Here is a 23,612-nt window from a genome sequence, read left to right on the forward strand (position 1 = left end):
TTACATAGAGCAATAAAACAAAATCACCAGTCATCTCATATTGTCTAACAAACAACATAAAGAGTTTCTTAGCATGAACAGAGATTTTAGTAGCAGAAACTCTTGGGGTAAGAATTAAGACCAATGTTATTCAATATATTAATAATAATCTGTTCGAAGAAACAGGCAATAAGGTATATTCCAGTAACAGAAAAACATTTAGGTAAGTAGAAACCAGAGGGTCTCTGAAAGACTCCAGAAGAAACTAATCAAATATGAATCATGATGAAATTTGGCTAGTATTTCAGGTAATCAAGATTCTATGTTTTTTGTTTTTTTTTTTTTTCTGAGACAAAGTCTTGCTCTGTCACCCAGGCTGGAATGCAGTGGCACAGTCTCAGCTCACTGTAACCTCCGCCTTCTGGGTTCAAGCAATTCTTGTTCCTCAGCTTCCCTGGTAGCTGGGACTACAAGCATAGTAGTATACCACCATAGGCGGCTATTTTTTGTATTTTTAATAGAGACGGGATTTTGCCATGTTGCCCAGGCTGGTCTCAAACTCCTGACCTCAGGTGATCCACCCATCTCAGCCTCCCAAAGTGCTGGGATTACAGGTATGAGCTATCACGCCTGGCCTAACTTTAAATTTTGAGCAACAAAACCTGTCAGGTGAGCAATGGCTTTTTCCTATCAGCAGTCAACTGGGCAGAAATCTCCCTTATTATTTAAAAAATCAAAACAAATAAGCTTCCTCTATTTCTCTTAGCGTTCCACATTTTATACCTCTCATTTTCTTCATAGCCTCCTAGAAACCTGGGGTGTGTCCCTCCATTCTAGTGAAATTGCTGTGAGCCACTTTAAATGTCTCAATCATACAAAAATTACAACTTGATCATGACCAAGACCAACTGATTCTACCTCCTACTATCTTCCAATTTTTTTTCTCTCTCTATTGCAATAGCCTGCATTTAGAATATTCTTGGTCATCCTCCTAAGCTTTCTCCCTTTTGTGTCTCTCTTCTCAAATCCATTTTCATTATACCTTCATGAATGAAACATTCATTTGGAAGCAATATGACACCCTAAACCCCTTCTTTCACCAACATTGCCTCTTGACACTATACATTTGGATATTTTCACAACCAGAAGCCAATCTAAGTTCTATGCACCCTGGCCACTCATAAACAACTCTCAATACATCAGCTTACTCACAAACAAAAATTTCACCAAATTTCTTTTCTTTTTTGTAGACAGGGCCTTGTTCTGTGACCCTGGCTAGTGTGTAGTAGCACAATCATAGTTCACTGCAGCCTCGAACTCCTGGGCTCAAGGAGTTCACTTCAGCCCTCCTAGCAGCTGAGACTACAGGTGTACACCACTATGTCAGACTAACTTTTTTACTCTTGTAGAAAGGGGTATCTCCCCCCTATGTTGCCCAGGCTGGTCTTGAACTCCTGGGCTCAAACGATCCTACTGTCTTGGCCTTCCAAAGTGCTGGGATTACAGGTGCACATCATCATGAAAATAGGTGGGGCGGGGCACAGTGGCATGCTCTTGTAATCCATTTTCACCTATACTCTGACTCTCTGTAAAGGATTTTAATCCCCTTCTATTTTAACTCTTACTGGTGCTTCAAGTCCTAAAGTCAATACTATCTATTCACCCAAAGCAACTTTTGTGTTTTGGGCAGAGTCCCCAAATCTCTTTTCAACTGTCAAAGCCACTGAAACATTCACAGATGCTTTACATCGACCTCTACTACTTCATCATAAACACAACAACAATCCCAATCTTCTGTGGACCCAATAAACTGCCAGGTATCTGAGAACAGAGTTGGAATTGTTTTTAATCAATACTCAACACCAAAGCCTAGAGTCAATACTAAAGAAATATTTGAGCAAAACCAAAATGGCAAATTTAGAATTAAACTTTCAACTGTACAAGAAATAGTTTTTAAAACGAGAATCAACTGTTTTTAAATTGTATCTCCATCACTTACTAGGTAGGTAACATGCAAACAGTTTAGTAAAAGGATGTGTTTTCTCACCTTTAAATGGGAATAGTAATGCCTGCTTTACCAACAAGATCATGAACGCTGATATTTAGCAGAAAGCCTGGTACATCGTGCACATTCAACAAACTGAGTTTCCTCATTACTTGTAGCATTTCGACATAATTGTTAAACAACTAAAAACACAATAAACAGAAACCATCCACCTTCTGCATGTGCTTGGTGGCTTACTTTACACTAAATGTCCTTTTGGAGAACGGTATTCTTTTGTAGAAAAGAGACAAGGAAAAGAGAACAAAAATAGTTATAGTGCTATAGAATCTACTTCTATAATTCAAAAATTAAGATAGGCAACTTAAGAACCAACAATTACATAATTATTTCAAAAAATTTACTTGTTAAAATATTTCTAAACAGTACCATACTGGCTTAAGTTTAAGAATAAAACTTAGTGGCAAACATTTGTTCAAATGAATGTCCTTGTGTTCACATGGACCTCAGTGTTAAAAATGTAGGAGACCCTCGATAAGTTACAGTTAAAAGATGAGTCACAACCAGAAAAGGAAGTAGAAGGAGAGCAATCCCCGGCATGTGGAGACAAAGAAGGGGTAGAGTGGCAACTACATAGCACAGACAAGAAGACACAAACACCCCATATCACCATGAAGAGGAACAGTGGAGCTGGGCAGCGAGGTGGAATATACAATGGCAATGGGCAAATGCTACCAGAGACAGAAGGCTCCTGCAAGGTTAGCAACTCCCAATAAATGACATCATCCCCCAAAAAACCCCAGTACTTCCCTAATCTTCAAAATAGGACAACTAATTGGGGAAGAATCTCTCCCAATTCCCCTGACCCCAGTGATAATGAAAACCCCAGTGATAATGATTCATAGGACTCTTATGAATAAGCCTAGTCGCAAGGTAAGAGACAATGCAGAGGGCCCAACATCACCAAAAGCTCTTCATCTACTCACAAATACCTACGATTGCTTTTTTGCTAAAAACCTCTTAAGCCAAGTGTGACGGCATGTGCCTGCAGTTTTAGCTAGTTAGGAGGCTGAGGCAGCAAGATCATTTGAGCCCAGAAATTCAAACCCAGCATGGGCAACATAGTGAGACTGCATCTGCAAAAAAAAAAAAAGGCCTAAAATTCCATAAATTGTCTTTATTTCAAACCTCTAAGTTTAGAAAACTCGTTTATATTAGTGCACAATTTAATTCTTCAAAACACAAATGAAAGTGACGTAGCCCCTTCACTGTTGAGAAAGAAGACAATAGCTGTGTTTTCTCTAGAGTAAAAGGTCAGAGCCCTGCTGATGGGACAAAAGGACCAGGAAGGATTACAAAGCCAGTGGTTTAGAGAATTCAAATCACTGGTGGGGGTAGACATGGCAAGAACTATTTTTATCCTACATTATAAACTAAATAATGCAGAAACACTAATATGACATTTTATGAAAGCTTGCACAAACACATACATATATACACACATCCAAAATAAAAATATGGAACAGTCAAGGAAAATTTGATAGCAATGCAAAATGGCACACAAAAGCAAGAAAGAACTCTTGCCCAGACTGGAGGTAGTAAAGAAAAGAATAAACAATAAATAATGATTTTAAAAAGCACAGTATGTATATGGATGGAAATTTTTTTAGAAGTCATAGAGTAGAATGCTTATAAATTCAGGTTGTAAAATGAATTTACATTGAAAATATCATACAAAAAATGACTTTGCATTGAAAATATCATACAAAATAATTCCTTTTATATTTGAAAGCCAAATGTAGGTACAGTGCAGAACTTGAAAACGACTATTAGTTTCTATGACAAGAAAAAGGAAGTAAAATCTCAGAAACTGGAAAAACAAACTTTATATCCCATGTTTGCTGGCTAAAATATTCACAAAATGAAATGATAGAACATAGTTACGAATGAAGGTTTTAGTGACAAAGTTACTTCTGTCTAGAAACCTCTCTGAATTTAAGCAAAGATTAACCTAGATGAGAAGCATTATAACCTTAAGTAAATAAAATTTTTTTTTTCCTTTTTTTCGGAGACAGGGTCTCATTCTGTCCCCTAAACTGAAGTACAGTGATGTGATCATAGGTTACTACAGCCTCCACTTCCGGGGCTCAAGTGATCATCCTGCCTCAGCCTTCTGGGTAACCTAAGACTACAGCCCCAACCTAATGCCCAGTTATTTTAAAATTTTTTGTAGAGATGGATTCTCATCATGCTGCTCGGGCTGATCTTGAACTCCTAGGTCCAAGCAATCCTCCTGATTTGGACTCCCAAAGTGCTAAGATTATAGGAATGAATCACTCTGCTTGGCTGTAAAAATCTGTTTTATTTACAAAAAGCAGCTTAGCCATAATGCTAGTACTTCTTACTATTAAGAAACACCTGTTGAAAATGTTTACCATTCGAGTGCAAGTTGAGAATATGCCAACTGGCATGTTCCTGAATTACTGGCTACATGGTGTTTTTTCTTTTGTTATCAAAGGATTTTAACTATATGTATGACTTTGTGAAAAATATAACCATCTAATAAAGATAATACTGATCATATACCACAAATTTGTTCTAAATTTAAAAAATCCTAACCTAGAATACAATAGAATAGACTGTTGTGTATAATTCACTTATTCTATCTAACAAGGCCTTCCATTTTAAGCACAAGTTGATTTCCTAATGATAAACTATGACTATCAAACATATGTAGCAATCACTAGGATTGAATATGCAGTGAGAAAAAAATAAATTTTATATTAGGCTTGAATGAACTAACATATCACTAAAAGAACATTGATTACTGAACTATATTATTTTTTATTATCCTTACTGAAGCCCATGAAATCGGTTCTATCATCTACCATTTTGCAAATGAGAAAACTAAATCAGGAAATCATCATTATTGTCAAGGTCACACAGCTAAAAGAAACACAAATTTTAACTTTTTCTGGGTCAAAAGCATAAGTTGTCCACTATGGTATAATCATTAACGCTTCTGAGCAACTGCATCAGGAAGAAAGAGGCAATTTCCCCCAATTATTCAGATGAAGAAATGGAGGCTCAGAGGGGTCAGGTTAATGAACCTCTCAGAGAGAAAGTCAAAGCTAGCCCATCTGATTGTGGGCATATTACACCACTTCCTCCTAAGGTGCGACACGGAGGGAGCACCGTAACATCTTTTACTCCACAGAAATGAAGAGAAACGTGTAGGTCATGTGATAAAAACTGACAGGCATTTTCTAGACAGATCATTAATGAAACAGATGATTTGGATTTACACAAAATTCTACCATACACTTTCTTTTTTGGGTATCAGTTTTCATTAAGTGACCATTTCAGCCCAGGTTGAGGCCCCTCAAGGAAACTACAGATTAAGTAGCTTATTCCAGATTCCAATTAATAACTATGATGCTGAAATCCAACTTTGGTCTGCATGCATAACACCCATGATCCTACCCCTTCGTTTAGTGTGAGCACCCAATACACATGCATCAAAGACAGAATTAAGTAATGAATGACACAATGCTGAAAAAGTCAGAAGGAACAGAATTGATTTTAAAGGAAGGCACAGCAGTCCACCAGAGCACAAAATATGTGTAAGATCATGCTAGGAGATGATGCCAAAAAAAGTTAAATAGAAATTTGGGCTGGGTGTGGTAGCTCAGACTGGGTGCCAGGGGCTCACGCCTGCAATCCCAACACTGGGAGGCCCGGCAAGTGGATCACCTGAGGTCAGGAGTTCAAGACTAGCCTGGTCAACAGAGTGAAACCCTATCTCTACTAAAGGCACAAAATTAGCTGAGGTGTGGTGGCGCATGCCTGTAATCCCAGCTACTTGGAAGGCTGAGGCAGGAGAATAGCCTGAACCTGGGAGGCAGAGGTGTGAGCCAAGATCACACCATTGCACTCCAGTTTGGGTGACAAGAGCAAAACTTTGTCTCAAAAAAAAAAAAAAGAAGTTTGGATTGTGGAGAACCTAGAATATCAAGTTAATAAATTTAATTAAACCAAAATACAGTAGGGAATTTTCTGCATGATTTTAAACTTTCAGGTGAGGCAATCCAAGTGGCAGTGTGAAAGACTAAGCAAATCGGAAAATACAGAATTGATTTTAAAAAGGAACAGATAGAAAGGGAGACAAATATTACATAGGTCTACTCAAAAGGAATATGGTTGAAATGAGAGCAGGTGCTATGAAAATAGAAAGATATACATGTACACATAAGCATGCACACACACAGGGGAGTAAAGGTATAATATATAGTACTTTGTACTAGTTAAGACATGAAAGATTAGTAAGAGAAGATAAGAAAGTAAGATTGAAACCTGGGAGATACACAGCAAAAATTAAAAGAAACAAGAAAAGAATGGCCAATCATAGAATTTTCTCGGTGTAGGAAACAGATGGTAAGGTAACTCTGCACACAGAGGTTGCTATATATGGCCCAGATCCATGGACAGTAAGGTTCAGAACTAGAAGTTTCAAGTCACATTGCCCTTTTTACGAGGGACCACTTCCCATCCTGGGGAAAAATATAAAAAGGTTTTACTTTCACCCATGTTGAATCTGAGTGATCCATAAGACATCTAGACAGAAGTGATCAGCTAGTCCTTGCAGGTACACATAAGTATGAAGGAATAGGAAGAGGAACTAAAGTAATACACAAGTTCACCAAAGAAAAGCATGTAAAAACCATCCAGAGAAATGACCGGCATTCGTGGAGATAGAGCAGAAAGAAGAAATTTCTATAAATCATATGAAACAATGTCAGAGGAGTGAAGAGGGAAGCTTCTCCAGGGTGCCACAGATCCAAAGTGCTATTTCAGCCACTTACTAACAGCAGGGGGAAACTGCACATGTACCTTAAAGAAAGCACCTTAAAGTACATTTAAATTACCTTAAAGAAAACTTTACCTTCAATAAAAAAATTCTCTGCATATTTTACCATTTCAAATATATTTAAGAAAATAAGACATGGGATTCATTATTTTATTAAAATCTACAACCAAAGGAATAACAGTTAACTGTTCAGTAATAATGGATAATCTAACATAACTTGCCCCCAAGTCAAAAAGCAAAAACTTAAAAATTCAAATAGTCATTATATTGAGCCACAGAAAATATACCAAGTCACTGCCTAAGTCATGTTCAATTTTAGACAACTAAATTACCAAAAAGTTTAACAGATTGCTCAACGGAAAAATCTCTTAAAAATAACAAATACATTATTTTATTTGAATCAAGACCTATTTTTCTTGGCCAACCTACAAAAATATGTTTCTCTTTCTAAGAGTTTAGGACATTAATACCACAGTCTCAGGCAAAAGTTTATGAAAGTATTACTGAACTGGGTCTGTTTATGATTATGATACAAAGTTCTCAGGAAAATTAGTCCACCAAGGGACTTAAAATATGAGTAATTTCAAAAGCCTAGATTTCTGCTGATATATCAAACTAACATTCCTTGCCCTCCCCTCAAACTTTCTCCAATATTAATCTAGAGAAGATTCTTGAAAAGTTAAACATTTAATGTAAGAAAATATATACTATCTATGGAATAAGATATTTTTATCCTAATTGCTGTGTTACAATGTTTTAAGAGAAGAACAGTTCCAGATATACAAATTACAAGCAGAAAGCCCTTTACAATAACAAATGTTTTCAATAAAAGCATGGTTACTCTAGGCTGCAAACATATGTGACAGAGACCCAATGCCTCCACACGTTGAGTCATGCCTCCCTGGAAAATGAAACAAATTAGAAACTCAGAGGAACAGATATGGGTCCTGGCCTTTTTAAAACGAAAGACATAATTAAAATGAAATGTGGAAAGGGCAAGGAGAGGAAAAGAATAAGACACTACCATATGCACCTTACATTGGTTTTGGCATGGGGTGTGGCTAAGAATAATGGGCTGAAAAAGGCAGGTAGCAGAAAATCAGAACAGCAGAAGCTAGGCAGGAAAAAGGGGGGAGTTGGCCACCATGTTCAAAGGCCCAGAGATGCAAGAACAGGGTGAATCTGGAAACTAGAGTGAGTTCATCATGGCTGCTGAACCTGGGAATGCACCCAGGAAGCAGCTGGGATCCAGATGGTCAAGGAACATCGGGAAGATTCGATAAGGACAAAAACACCGATATCAACCCTCACACTCAGAGTATTTCATGTGTTTTCGCCACTGTCTTAAGAGCTTTCCATGACTCATCTCATCTCAGCCTCAGTCCTGTAACATATATCACAGTAGATTATGAAGCTTGCTCTGACGCTTAGAAACTTTAGGAGCTTGCTTAGCATAAGACGTACTATGCAATTCCAATCCAGGTTGCTACAACCTCAAGCAACTGTTAATCACTTCACCCGCAGTTTTCCTGGCTATGGTCAGAGCCCCAGGGTGTGCAAAGCAGTGCCCCTGACCACATATCAGTCTAGCCACGGTGGACAGGAAAATGTAAACAGGGAGGAGGGCTGCAATGTGCAATGCTGTGTAGTGACCCATATGAGAGCTGTTGACGGCTTGGACTTTGAAAGTAGAAATGAAGATGCAGGGGAATTAATGAATTTAAAAAGACAATTGTCGAGATTAGAGGTACAGAGAAAAGAGGAGGAAAAAGTACAGAACACACTAAATATCACTGGCTAGTAAAAGGTGCAAGCATCAGGATCGTGGACTGTCTTTTCTTTAGTGAAAACTGCCTCAATATAACATCATAACTACCACATTCACAAATCAGCAGAGCCATATTCACACGAGGCTTTGCTACGAGCGGCGCAAATTCTGTATTTTGTGCAAGCACAAAGTTAACTTAATTAATTAGAACAAGTTGACATATAAGAGATAGAAAACCAAAATAAAGGTTATCAGGGAAATGGTAAAAGACATCTATACATTTCATCATTCTAAACACTTACATGCAATTTTAGAAATTCCACATTTGATATCTATACTTAATTTAATGTTTATCCACGTATATGGGTGCATAGCTGTTTCTGGTTTACATTTTGATATTACAAATAACAGAAAAAAATGTATGAAGGAAGTCACTGAAGTTGTGGTGCTCTCTGGTACTTTCTGTTGTAATTGCAGATGGCAACAACTCATCATCTCAACTTCTTAAATATCAGAAAGGGTAAAGTCTGGAAATATCAAGAACAATCTGAAATCAGCTGCTTCCCAGAGTCAACTAATCAATATACCTGAAGACACAAAATTCCTACCAGCCAGAATTCACCAAATACTCATTTAAGCCAATAAATGCAGGAACAATGAAAGAAAGAGAAAGACAACCAGATCCAAATGGGTAGTAAAATAATGAGAATAAAAATTACCAATAATACTTCATGGAATGAGGAAGGTTACAAATGTGACACTAATATATGTTGACTAAGCCCCAAAAGAGACCAATCTCATCAGCAGAAATCTTGTATCTCAAGAGCATGTGCTTTCTTCAGTGAACCCAAGCAATCAAGAAAAATACAGCAGGTTTAAGTTTGGCAAGAAGACTGAATTCATTCACAAAAGTTTAAATCTTTCACATAGGTGGCTTCTACACTATTATGACATACAGTCTAAGGCATAACTGGAAAAACAGTTAACATAGAAATAAATTACTAAGCACCCCACCTTGGGATATACTGTGGGCAGAAAACACTCTTGATTCTGTTCAGACAGAATTTACGGGCAAAAGTTACTGTTGAGAGCAAAGCATAAAACTCTTATTTTTCAAGAAGCACTTGGTGATTACCCATCTTAAAAAAGAAAAACTTGTCCTTTTACTCTCCCCATCATTCTACACGTTTTCGTCCTAGCAAACTATGCAAAAAGAACAACTAACCATCAAATAGGAGCTAGGAACAAACTCAATTGTAGTCGGTAATAGAAAAATATGAATTAAATACCTGAGATTTCAAATATGAAAAGAATACACAAGTTATGCCAAAGGCAAGAACTTTCAGAAAGTCTCATTTGATTTATGTGAATTTTATGTACTTAAATTTCCAAACACGTTAATTTAAAACATTAAAAGTCTACTGAAGAAAAACATTTCTTAAACCTATACTTACCAATGCTTTTCTATAAGATTATTCAGGCAAGTTTACTAAATATATTGCACTTAAATTGACAATAACTTCAATGAAAACTGGCCACTTAAAAATGGACTTTTTGCAGTGTCTGAATTCTTCCCTGTACTCAAACCTCAATAGTGTCCACCAAGAAATTAAGGAAGGAAGGAAAACACTCAGAGATAAGGAAAAAGGGCATCCAAGGCATTTCAGAGTGATTGATATCTGAGCAAATACTCAAGAATTGAACTCCATGCTCTAAAAGAGCAACAAGAACTCAACTCCCTCCCCAAGATGTCCTTTTCCTTAATTGTTATTTGTCAGAGGAAAGGGGAGGGTTTTGAATGGTCTTTGCTCCCAAACAGTATAGGAGGCCCACTTGTAACCTGCATGCTGGCCAACTGCATCAACAGCCTTTTGCTTTAGAGAATGTGTAAACAGAGATATTTTAAAGTCATTCACTGATCACATCAGTTTAATAGACTGCATACAACATCATGTCGCAATGTGAGGTGATACACTGAACAGGATCTCTTGGGCATTGCTAGTGGAGTGCAACATGGTACAATGTCTACTGAGGTCAGTTTGGCAACATCTATCAAAGTTACAAACGTACATAAGATTCCTATACAATGTATAAACGTACAATTTCATTTTTAGGCATTTATCTTTGAGAAACTCAGTACAAAATGACTAATTTATAACAAATTATTTACTGCAGTATATTTATGCAATAGAACAAAGGACAGTAAATAACCTAAATGCCCATCAATAAACACTGTCCCAGATAATACAAAGGAAAATATCAACATGTTTAAAAAATGGACACCTTTTATGTGTCAGTCTGTAAAGACTGCCAAGCTACATTAAGCATAACCTTCCCCCGCAAAAAAAAAAACCTCAAAGCACAGGATACTGTAGTGGCATTTATATAAAAAAGTAAAAAGAGAGTATGTTTTCATATTTGCTCATAAAAGCACAGTATCATTTAAAATGAGCCACAAGAAACAAATAACTGTGGTTGCATATGGGGAGGAGAGCTAGCTGACAGACAGTTGTGGGAGGGAGACTACTCTTTTGCATATACATGTATAATGTTTGATTTTGGAACTATGAATATGTTACCTCTGAAAAACTCAAAAAAATTTTTAGAAAGTATAAAAATGTTATCAAATTAATCCCCCTAAAGTCCGAAGAGTTATACTGTATCCCATGGGAACAGAGAAGATTCGAGTCCTGCATCTCATACAGACGTCTAATGAACCCTAATCATAATAAGGAATAGGGACACATCATTATCAACTGAAAAAGGCAAAAAAATCTTCAACAGCTGAAACTTTTTATGCAATACCATGATGAAGAATATTTCCTCTATATTTGAAAATAATTTCCAAAACTCAAAATAATTCTCATATCAAATATCAATTTCTACAAAATATCCATGTACAAAAAAGCTTTACTCAGAGAACCGAAAAAAATACTCCTCAAAAGTTATATACTAGGTATTACATATTAATGGTAGATCAGAATTTGTAGTATCTGTTTTGTATATATTGAACATGTAAGCAAACATCCATTGTTCCTAGAATAAGAAAATATTCACCTCCAAGAAAAACATTTTGCCAGTTTGGGGTCCTAAATTGAGAGTATAATTTATTTTCATTTGAATAAATATAAAAAACCCCTGGACTCTCTGAAGAAAAAAAATATTTTAAACAGCTGAAATCAGCTCCCAAACAAATAAAATATGTAATATTTTCTGGAGAGAATACTTAACTATGTTATGTTCAACTCAGTTGCTTATAAATTATTCAATATAATCAAATGGTTTGTTCAAATATTGTTTTTCCAATTTAACAGAAAATTTATGTCACTTTAGTTATATAAACATGAAGAGTAATTTAATATTTCCTGATAATCAAACATCTTAAATATTTAATTAAATATTTTTAGAGCTAATAGAATTGACAACTATCTTGGGCCTACAAGAATACTTTTTTGGCCTTTTTTTCATTATGTTGCACAAAAGTCTCACATAAGTAGCTCATAGCAGGTCTTACCCTCTGCCTCATCACTCCCTCTACAAAACCTCTGGAGAGCCAGATGGCTTTTCCAGGACTACTGTGATCAACTGTGATTCAGCAGACACCACTGGACACCAACCAGCAGAGACAGACTGCAAGTACTCATCTTCTAACACTTGAATCCCTGCTCAACTGTAAGACATTCTTGAAGAAAGAATAATTAAACTTATGCACAAGAAAGGCTGCGCTCTCTATCAAATCAAGATTTTAAAAAATAGAAACATTACATTATTTGAGATAACTTACATTTCTCCCCATTTCTTGGTCCTTTGGCTTATAATCATTTTTTCCTTTTTGCCATATGCAGATGCTAAGTTACAAGCAATAATGTCATCAAAATATCAATGACATAATAGCACAACTATTTATGAGGTTTACAAATGTATGTCTTCAAGTTTTCATTTATTTACCTATAATCTATAGTTTATCGCTCATAATTAACAAAAATCACAATATCACATAATATGGCATTATAAAATAGTCGATTTAGTTCACCCAAAGATCCACCCATAATACATGGTATCAGAAAATGTAAGGACATTATGAACTTTTTCCTTTCAATTTATTGAAAGACTTATATGAGGGTTCACTAGGAGCTACAAACAGTAAATGAGATGATGCCTGGGCCATTTTAGGACAGCAAAACAGATAGAAACAAAGACAAAAAATAAAAAAGAAACAAAAGACAAATTTAATTCATAAATATCATGGAGAAGAGGATGGTAAGCAAAGAGACAATAATGGAAGGTTGCAGGGATGTCACCTTCCATTAAATGGGGGGACTGACGAAGGTCCCTGAGGGGAAGACAGATGACTGCATAAAACTAAGAGGGAACCAAGTGTGTGAACTATGAGGGAGCGCAAGCGAGGCTGGGGCCACAGTGGGACAGGGGCTTGAGGGGGAGGAACTGGGGTTGGCTGAGCCTATCTGCTGATAGGAAAGTTCTAACAGAGAGAGGAAAAAAAAGAGACATTCACAACTGTGTAGACAGATTACATGCATGACTCCACAGACAGGAGATTAACACAAAAGCAATGTCCTAATACTGAGAAGGGTTGGGAGACACGATGGGAGAAAACTTTGGCATTTGAGAGGTCAGGGAAACTTCTGCATTCCAGAAAGTGCAGGGCTGTAAAAGTGGTGGTGGGAACCATGCTTCCATTTTTTTCAATGGAATACAAATCCAGGTCAATCCAGGTCATAAGAGGCCCAGTTAATGAATTGCTTCGGGAAATTAAAGGGCTTGCTAAAGGCAGGAAAAGAGGTGGTGTTTCTCAAAGGGTTAAACTTAATTCCAACACATATCAAGATTGCAATTCCATCTTACAGTTGGGAAAGGACAGTATTTGCAGGAAAAAGAAAAAAAGAAAAAAAAAATGTTCAGTCTTGCAGCCTTGCAAAGTTACATATTAAAAATAAAAACATTTCTTTTTTTTTTTTTCCAGACAGAGTCTCACTTGCTCGGGCTGGAGTGCAGTGGTACAATCTCGGCTTAGCCTCAGCCTCCTTGGTTCAAATGATTATCCTGCCTCAGCCATCTGAGTAGTTGGGATTACAGGTGTGGGCCACCACACCCAGCTAATTTTTGTATTTTTAGTAGAGACAGGGTTTCATCATGTTGGCAAAGCTGGTCTAAAACTCCCGACCTCAAGTAATCCACCTGCCTTAGCCTCCCAAAGTGCTAGAATTACTAAAAATAATAACATGTAAAAAGTAATATGTGCTTACTATAAAGGACAGTAATAATGCTGACATATGAAATGAAACCCAAAAGCCTACCCCAATCCTACCCCAATACCATACTTTCATTTCTTCATAATTTGTTCAGCTATTTAAAAAGATAGTCTACAACCTCCTTCCTAACAGCCATTAGAGCACAGGAAATAAAAAAAGGAAACTAAAGGAAAAGCATGGCTCATATATATACAGAAGAAATAAAAATACTATAGGGCACATATACCCAGGCCTCAGTGGCAGGAAGAGAACATACAACCATTGGGCAAAATGTTTTCACACTTAAGACAGGTTTTCAGGGCCATTTCAAGATCCTGTTGAATGTAACTGGGAAAAGCCGGGATAGAAATTGATGAAAAAGTCTAAATACCTAGATCATAAAATTCCAAAATAAAAAATGACCTATAAAAGTAATTCAATTTCGACAAGCAGGCTTGTAGAATACAGGTAGTGAAAACAATACATTACAGACTGAAAATGCAATTTCATAACCGGATTTTTTAAGAATAGCAGTTGCACAGTTCATGGAACATAGATGGAACTTAGAAACAAAAAACAAAATTTCAAAAGCAAATGACATATAGATGGATGGGAACAAAAAGAGTTATAGTACAAAACATGTATTCCTTCCATTGTCATATTTAATCACACAGCTCACAACAAAAATCTTTAAGACTGCCTACAATGAAAATATGCAAAGGCACCCGAGGGTCAAAGTTAAAAATGAAAATGTATCTTTATCTGTAGTGCAAGCTCTAAGTATGTAGTTCTAGCAGCAGTATTCACAGGTAAGAAAACCATCGGCTCCTAACATGTCACCTGAAGGTTAATCCACACACCACCAAAGATTTTTCAGTCAGTAAAATTTCTAACTTACTTCCCTGCTGCTTGCAGGCTTTTAGCTCCATAGGCCAAAGAAGCAATAAATACAGACAGCTGTAAAATTTGTTTTAAAGGAGAAATTAATGAGTATTCCATTTAACTGCATACCCCAGGTTCAAAAGCAAATGAGTGATGAGTGACGCTGTGCCCCTTCAAACTCCATTCATATTACACAGGGATCTAGATGCTTAACTTAGCAAGTGGCCAAGCAGAAGCCCTCACAAAGTACTTAGCATTCTTAATGGTATCCTTACATTTAATCTTATTCAAAACAGGAACACTTGCCAAAAACAAAAGGGAATATAAGAAATGGACGCAGACATAGAGATTAACACTGATGTCATTTTTGTGTCAGATTATGTTCTTCAGAAAAGAACCAGAGATTATTTTAAAAGATTAAATTTTATTATAATTCTGATAAGATGCCACAGAAGCAAAAATCCAATTCTGAAATGACGATGAGGGCACTAGAAATACACCAGCAATGAAAATAAACTACCCCAGCATACCAAATGGTACTTCCAATATGCAAAGAGAAAAATAATATTTAAGAAAATGAGAGGGCCGGGCGCGGTGGCTCACGCCTGTAATCCCAGCACTCTGGGAGGCCGAGGCAGGTGGATCACGAGGTCAAGAGATCGAGACCATTCTGGTCAACATGGTGAAACCCCGTCTCTACTAAAAATACAAAAAATTAGCTGGGCACGGTGGCACGTGCCTGTAATCCCAGCTACTCAGGAGGCTGAGGCAGGAGAATTGCCTGAACCCAGGAGGCGGAGGTTGCGGTGAGCCGAGATCGCGTCATTGCACTCCAGCCTGGGTAACAACAGTGAAACTCCCGTCTCAAAAAAAAAAAAAAAGAAAAAAAGAAAATTAGATACCCAATACATGAGGGAGTAGTTGAGGTGTAACCAATAAACCTAATCTTACCTAAAAAGATAGGAAAGAAAACAGCATCTTATGAGTGTCTTCAACATACAAGAAACCGGGTCTTCATTGGAATGTGTGCTGTGTCGCTTAAGCTTTGCACACAAAATCATACCCATCTGCCAAATGGGTATAATTCTCCCTACTTTGTATACAGTGAAAATGAAATTTGCATAGTCTATCTTCAATTCTTTCCACACAACCAGTGTTAGGAATCAGAAAACAGGACACACTCATTGGAGGAGCAGGTTTCTAACCTTGAAACATGCTTCCCAGACTTACTCTGTCTTTCTGATGTTAAATATGCGGAATGGTAAAATGCCATCTGGTACTCCAAGGTCCAAAGTAACCCTGCACATGACTGGAAGCTCCCCAGAAAATGTATGTGTCCTTCTAAGAAGAGCGTCCACCAGAGCCCCACACTTCAGCCCTGTGCATCCACTGCTGTTTCTAGTCCAGAATTCTTGGATAATCAAGGCACAAAATATGCAGGGTTCATGGAAAATAATGTGTCCCATACATATAGGGTGTTTTGATAATTTTTTTAAAAATAATTTTAACACGTGTTAGAAAAGTAGGCATTCTATTATGAAAGCACAACAAAATAACCTGCTATTGGCATTAATATTTCCAGGTGAAAATACAACTCTCTTGAAAGTTTGTTTTGGTTTTATTTTGGGAGTTACTGTGAACATGACAGATTTCTCTTACCAAAAAAAAGCTCTAGTATTTTATATAAAAACTAAGTTTAATTTTAAAACAATCTCGATGTTTTTAGTTTCTACATTTGGTGTAGCTAGAGATAAACACAATTATTTTGCTTCTCTACAAATTTTATGAAGCTTTGCTAACTGGTAAATAATATTAATAAATCCTCTTCTTTTTCATAGAACTTTTGGAATTTGGAGGCAAGGGGTTTAGTTTATTTTTAAGCAGATAATGTGAAGTCATTTAAATCCTCAGTGACTACAGGCTACAGAATAAACAAACCCCAAAACCCCACATTTTATTACTATCTGGCAGCATCAGAATCTATCCTTAAGTCTCACTACTGATGGCAGATACCATGAAGCCATATCTATTCCTATCTATTCCTATATCACAATTTCTATAGCTCTTCCATGGTTCAATGCTGTGACCCCTTAGTCATTTCCCTGACCAATCTGAAGCTGTTGTAATCAGACTGCTGGATAAACCACCTCCTACTGTAATTAAGAAAATGTAAAATGTACTTTGGGAGAAGCCAAAGCAGGAGAACTGTTTAAGGCCAGGAGTTTGAGACCAGCCTGGGAAACATAGTATGACCACCCCATCTGTATAAAAAAAAAATCTTAATTAGCCAGGGGTGACAGTGCACATCAGTAGTCCCAGCTACTCAGGAAGCTAAAGCAGGATGATTGTTTGAGCACAGAAGTTTGAGGCTGAAGCACCACTGCACTCCAGTCTGGGCAACAGAGCCAGAAGCCTGTCTCTTAAAGATTAAAAAAGAAAAAAGATAAGAAAACATTATCATTTCATACTCCAGAGTGCAAACTCTTTATGTCATCTGTATAGTTCCAGATCTCAGGGAAATGAGAATTTTTTTTTTTTTTTCACTTAGAAAAGGTTAGTAAGAACTCGGGCAAGGAAGGGGATTTTTCCACTAGGTAGACAGATCAGTGAAAAAAAAAAAAAAAAACAACTCTGATAAGTCATGTGGATGCAGAAACCACAGGCGGATCATCCCAGACACCCACAATTTTATAACAACAAGCTAAAACCTGGGCAAACTTACTTTCACAATTACTTACTGACTACCCTGGAAAGAAACACATTTTTTAAAAACTGCCTCCATAAAACCTAGATAAGCAGAAAAATGTTTCTTCACTAGTTTTTAATTTTGCCATCGATCTTCAAGAATTTGGCTATAAATTATAATGAATACTAAAAATTAAAACAAATGCATAGAAACTTACCTTTCCAAAACATTTATGAATATAACTTATACATTGTGTGTTGTATTAGTCTGTTCTCATGCTGCTGATAAAGACATATCCGAGACTGGGCACAATTTACAAAAGAAAGAGGTTTAACGGACTTACAGTTCCACATGGCTGGGGAGGCCACACAATCATGGCAGAAGGCAAGGATGAGCAAGCCACATCTTACATGGATGGTGGCAGCAAAGAAAGAGCTCGTGCAGGGAAACTCCCATTTTTAAAACCTTCAGAGCTCAAGAGACTCACTCACTGTCACGAGAACAGCACAGGAAAGACCTGCCCTCATGATTCAATTACCTCCTACCAGCTTCCTCCCAAGGCATACGGGAACTATGGGAGTTACAATTCGAGATGAGATTTGGGTGGAGACACAGCCAAATCATAGCATGTATCATGTGAATACTGTTTATAATGCATAAATATTCTCAAAAGTATAAAGAAAAAGCATCACAGCTGCAGGAAGTGACGAAGGCTTATTTTTTATAAAAAGAAAAAAAGGCATCATCATTGCTTCCAAAACTCTGGCCTCTGAAACCTTGAGACTTGACACTGGATGGTGGAATTCCTTCGTGGCTGGCAAGGGTACAAAAATGAGGTACACATGGGCATTGTCTTCATCAATAAACATTTAAGATAGTTTTTCTTCCTGTTTGCCTCCATTTGTATAATCTCCAATTAAATGACATTTCTTTGATGGAGAGAACCTGTAAACATGGATTTTGCTCTAAAGGTCAGGGCAGTCATTCCCCTATAACAGCTTAAGCAGCAGCTGGAACATGCCTTGTGCCTCCTTGCTGTTTCTGCTAATTGGGCTCAGGTCTGTTCACCATGAGAAGGTTGTGAAAATGGCAGGCTCCCAATTAGCTTATATCTTCCTTAAGGTCCCTCTACTTTCTGCTCCTAAAATCTTCCAATCAGGTATCACAAAGTTCCTGCTGCCTATTCTGCGGAATTTATGAGTTGCAGTGAAGTATGGGGATATAAGAACAATAGGTATAAGAAATAGCTTATGATCTATTATCTGCCAATATCAAACTATATTCTATGCTGAGTCAGGGAAACAGTTACAGTTACAAAGGAACTTGAACTTCTTAAAACACTGTCAAACATCAAAACTAAAGTTTTGTTATTTTTGTTTCTTGAGGGTCACAGTCCAAATTTCGGAAGCGAAATGTGTTCAAAGTAAGACAACTACAAACCATTTAGTTTTCAAATCTTTTGTTTCCTCTGAAATCTCCCTTCTTATGTGAAGATTGACATAAAAGAATGCTTAAAAGATACACAGTGCTCTACTTTGTGACATGAATCTGAACAAGGTGATTAGCAACTGAAAAGTCCAGTTACTCTTTTAGGAAATTATGCTGTGCTTCCTGACACAGAGTTCTAATAAAATATATAACCTATCTTTTGTTACAGAGATAAAACTAACCAATATTCTTATAGAAAAAAGACTCACTACCACCCAAATAAGACACCCTTGACTTCTAGAGGGGCCTGCGGGCTTAGCACTTTGAAGTCCTCTTTTGACTTTCCATTTCTTCTGCTTATTCCCACTGGTAAAGCTGATTATGTCATAACTGCCTTCAGAAACAGATAATGAGAGACGAGCACTAAGCAGAAAACAGAGCAAAAACAAAACCACAGGAGGCACATAAAATCTAGAACTCGGTTGACCTTGCTCCAGACCACACAACTACAGGAAAATAGCCATCAGTTCTACCTTGGTGTTCCCAAATTGGAAAGGCAGAGGGCTTTTCTTTTTTCCTTTTTTTAAGCAAACAAAATATTCTTTCAACTACATGATGCAATCCTCTTTATTATATGTTTAATAGCAAAAACTAAAGAGAAAAAGCCTCATAAGAGACATCAGGTCATTCAACTCAGGTGACTTCTGGGAATGGTAAACAGAATAAGCCCACAATTAAATGGGAAATAGGTGGAATAGATTTCCAGTGTATAAAGCATAACCTGCACAAACAATAGTACTTACTTCTGAAAAGATTTTAGAGGGAGCTTTTTTGTTTTTGTGGCTCTTGTCCTGCTCAATAAATTTTGGTTTAATTATTCCGCTAGATGTGAAAACATCAATGGCTTCTACTCTTCTAGTATACAGTCTCACTCAAATCAAATTTAAGGAATGGATTATCATTTTTTTACACTTATGCCAGAGAAGATGTTTTTAAACTTGGATGCCCCTCAGCCTATGCAAACAACTAACTCAAGTAACTTCAACAAAAGCAAATCAAAGCTCGGACTTTGGTGCGCATGGCTTCTCAATGCCATCCTTTTTGCTTAAAAATAAACTATTTTATACCAAAATTACAAAGAATAACTATACTACTTCCTTAAAAACAGATCTACAATCACAATAGAAAGATAAAAGTTATATCTTTATAATTAGATCTTTATATCTTTATATTAGAAACTCTGGGCTGCCCATCTTTTTCTACCAATTTAGCAGTTAAAAAAAAAAAAAAAGATCTTATTTAGCATTCTCAGAAAACTTCTAGTTGTCACTCCCCACCCCTGCTCAAATATCCCTTGCTTCTTGCTCCAACAGACCCCTGACTGTGTGTGGTGACCGGCAACTGTGTTTCAGTGAAGGTAAACAAGGGAGCTCCTGCCCCAGCTTCAGCTCCAGAGGTCAAGCTCTAACCATGGAAACGTGCACCAGTGCTTTCACTCCCTTTGATTTTGACATGGGCAGAAGACTAGGGCAATTCAAGCCAACATGATCAGGGATCTGTCAGGAGGTTATTAGAAAAAATGGATTTGCTTTTACAAAGAGCCACAAAAAGAAGACAAAGGCCCTGTTCCCTTTCCTTTGTGCAGGGATGTGGCTCTGAAAGAAAAGAACAAGCTAGAGCACAGAGCTAAGATGGTCTTGAGGAAGGCTCCCTGAAAAAATGTCAGTGAGGTGGCTAAGCTACACACTTACCCCCCAGATCCTCCCTAGCTCCACACTTCCTGCTACATACATACCAAACATATCCTCATTCTAGATTCCAGGTTGACTGTTACCTGTCCTAACTTTTATATTAATACGTTGAATGTTTCTAGGTACCAGGCCTGAATCTAAGCCCTTGGCGGGTATTGTATCACTTGACCCTGCAACCCAAGACAAGGTCTACAATTATCCCCATTTGCTGGATGAGTAAACTAATGTATGGACAAGGAGAGTAATTTGCCCAAATCTCATATATGGCAAACAGCTACTAACTAGTCAGTCTGACTCCTGGGCCCATGAGAAATTATGTAAATCTTAAAAACATTTATGTCAAAGTAATTATGATACTAATATCAATTAGTTTAAAAATCTGTATTATGTTGAGAAAATTACGTTTTCTTCATAGAACTGCCATGGTTGTTTGATTATTTAAAATTATTTCCATCACACAGTGTTTGTATGCTAACACTTAATATATGTAAATCAGGACATTTCCTGTGCCATCAGGGTGTGCAAGGCGAGCTGGCCCTTTTTGCTGTTTCATATTTGAATACCCTACATCCACAAAGTTACTTTAGAATCTTTATGCCACAAAACAGACTGAGATGAAATATGTAAAACACAATTTCTTTCCACAGCTATCATTAATCTAAATTGAAAAACAATTGACTCCATTTAGTTAACAAAATTATCAATAATTTAAAAATTACTAAAGCAACTAAACTCTCTCTGAGCACTCACCTTGTTTTCCATCCATAGGAACTTTTTAAAGAAAATAAGTGACCAACAAAACAAACATGTGGCTTTTTATGTATTAAAAGCACTGAAAGATACTCAGTATCACATCACCAGGGAAATGTAAATCAAAAGCAAAGTAAGACATCACCTCACACTGGTAGGATGGCTGTTATCAAAACATCAAAATATGGCCGGGTGCAGTGGCTCACGTCTACAATCCCAGCACTTTGGGAGGCTGAAGCGGGTGTGTCAGTTGAGATCAGGAGTTTGAGGCCACCCTGGCTAGCATGGTGAAACGCTGTCTCTACTAAAAATATAAAAAATTAGCTGGGCATGGTGGTGCTCACCTATAATCCCAGTTACTTCCAAGACTGAAACAGGAGAATCGCTTGAACCTGGGAGGTGTAAGTTGCAGTGAGCCGAGATTGAGCAACTGCACTCCAGCCTGGCCAACAGAGCAAGACTCCATCTCAAAAAAAAAAAGTGACAATATAAGTGTTAGTGAGTATGTGGAGAGAAGGAAACCCTGGTATATTGCTGGTGGTAATGTAAATGAGGACAGCCTCTATGAAAGTATGAAGTCTCCTCAAAACATTTAAAAACAGAACTACCATTTGATCCAGCAATTCCACTTCTGCATATATATTCATAAGAAATAAAATCATGGTATCAAAGACATATTTGCACTTCCACGAGCACAGAAGCATTATTCACAATAGCCAAGATATGGAGACAACCTAAGTGACCTACAACAGAGGAATGGATAAAGAAAATGTAATATACAGAGTGTGTGTGTGTGTCTGTATACATAAATGTATAAAACAGAGTATTATTTGGCCTTTAATAAAAAAGGATATTCTGACATTTGTGACAACGTGGATGAACCTAAAGGGCATTATGCTAAGAGAAATAAACCAAACACAGAAAGACAAAATCTGTATATATGATTTTATTTGTAAGTGGAATCTTGGGGGGAAAATATAACTCATACTAACTGAGTAGAATAGCAGTTACGAGGGAATGGGGTGTGGAAAAAGGAAAAATACTGCCATGGGTAAAAACTTTCAATTGCACAATCAATGACTTCTGGAGACCTAATGTATAGCATATGAGTCTAATTATTTTTATACTTGAAATTTGCTAGGAGGCTAAGCACAGTAGTTCATGCCTATAACCATGGCACTTTGGTAGGGCAAGGCAGTAGGATCACTTGAAGCCAGGAGTTCAGAACCAGCCTGGGCAACAAAGCGAGACCCTGTCTCTACAAAAAAACTTTTGATTAGCTGGCCATGGTGTAGTCCTAGCTACCAGAAAGTAGTAGTCTTAGCTACCAGAAAGGATAAGGCAGGAGGAACACTTGAGCCTAGAAGTTCGAAGCTTTAGGTAGCTACATCTGCACCACTGCACGCTAGCTTGGGTGACAGAACAAAACCCCATCTCAAAAAAATGAAACAATTTAAAAAATATTTTGCTAACAAAGTAGATGTCAAGTGTTTTCACCACACAAAATTATATCTACGTAATGTGACAGATGCATTATCTTCATTGTGACAATCATTTTATTAATATATACACATATCAAAACCTCGCACCGTACCCTTTAAATATATACTATTTTTATTTGTCAATCAAACTTCAATAAAGCTAGGAGAAAACACAATTAAAATTGCAATACTGGGATTCCCTACTACAAAAAAACCCATTTTGAGTAAATAAGAAAGAACTGAGGCATTAAAAAAATAACACTGAAAGAATTAACTCATCAGATACATGTTTAGTCTTCATAAGAAGGAAGGATTTCTCTAACAGTGATGTAACAATTTTGTAAACAGTCATTCTTTCCAAGGCAGAAAACAATTATTTCTGAGTGGTAAACAATTCTGATTTCATGAATTGTAGGTGGCTGCACTGCACAGTGAAACAGGTAACTCTGAAGACTGAAACCTAAAATAGGTCCTTGACATTTATAAAGGGATAAGTGCCCAAACTTGACAAAATACTGTAATCTAAATTCTAAAACAACACCATAGGATATATTTCTCTCTTACAGTGAACTTAGATACAACAGAAAGTTTTAATTTGCATCTTCAGATCCTTCGACTTATTACCTACCAAAGAAGAAAAGAACCTTGAAAGTCTACTCACAAACAGCATCATTCACTGCCAAACACCTGTCCCTCTGCAGCACTACAAATTCTAAAGTCCTGAACCTTCAGAATCTACTGCAAATATTCATAACTGCTCACAATA

General features: G+C 37.0%; 1 protein-coding gene across 50 annotated transcripts in view; it reads right to left on the reverse strand.

The window, feature by feature from the left end:
* Window positions 1-23,612, reverse strand: part of PARD3 (par-3 family cell polarity regulator) — a 716,461-nt gene that overhangs the window by 324,981 nt on the left and 367,868 nt on the right. The gene's annotated exons all lie outside the window — the stretch shown is intronic.

Source organism: Callithrix jacchus, chromosome 7 (genome assembly GCF_049354715.1).
Source record: "Callithrix jacchus isolate 240 chromosome 7, calJac240_pri, whole genome shotgun sequence".
In the NCBI taxonomy this organism is placed as follows: domain Eukaryota; kingdom Metazoa; phylum Chordata; class Mammalia; order Primates; family Cebidae; genus Callithrix; species Callithrix jacchus.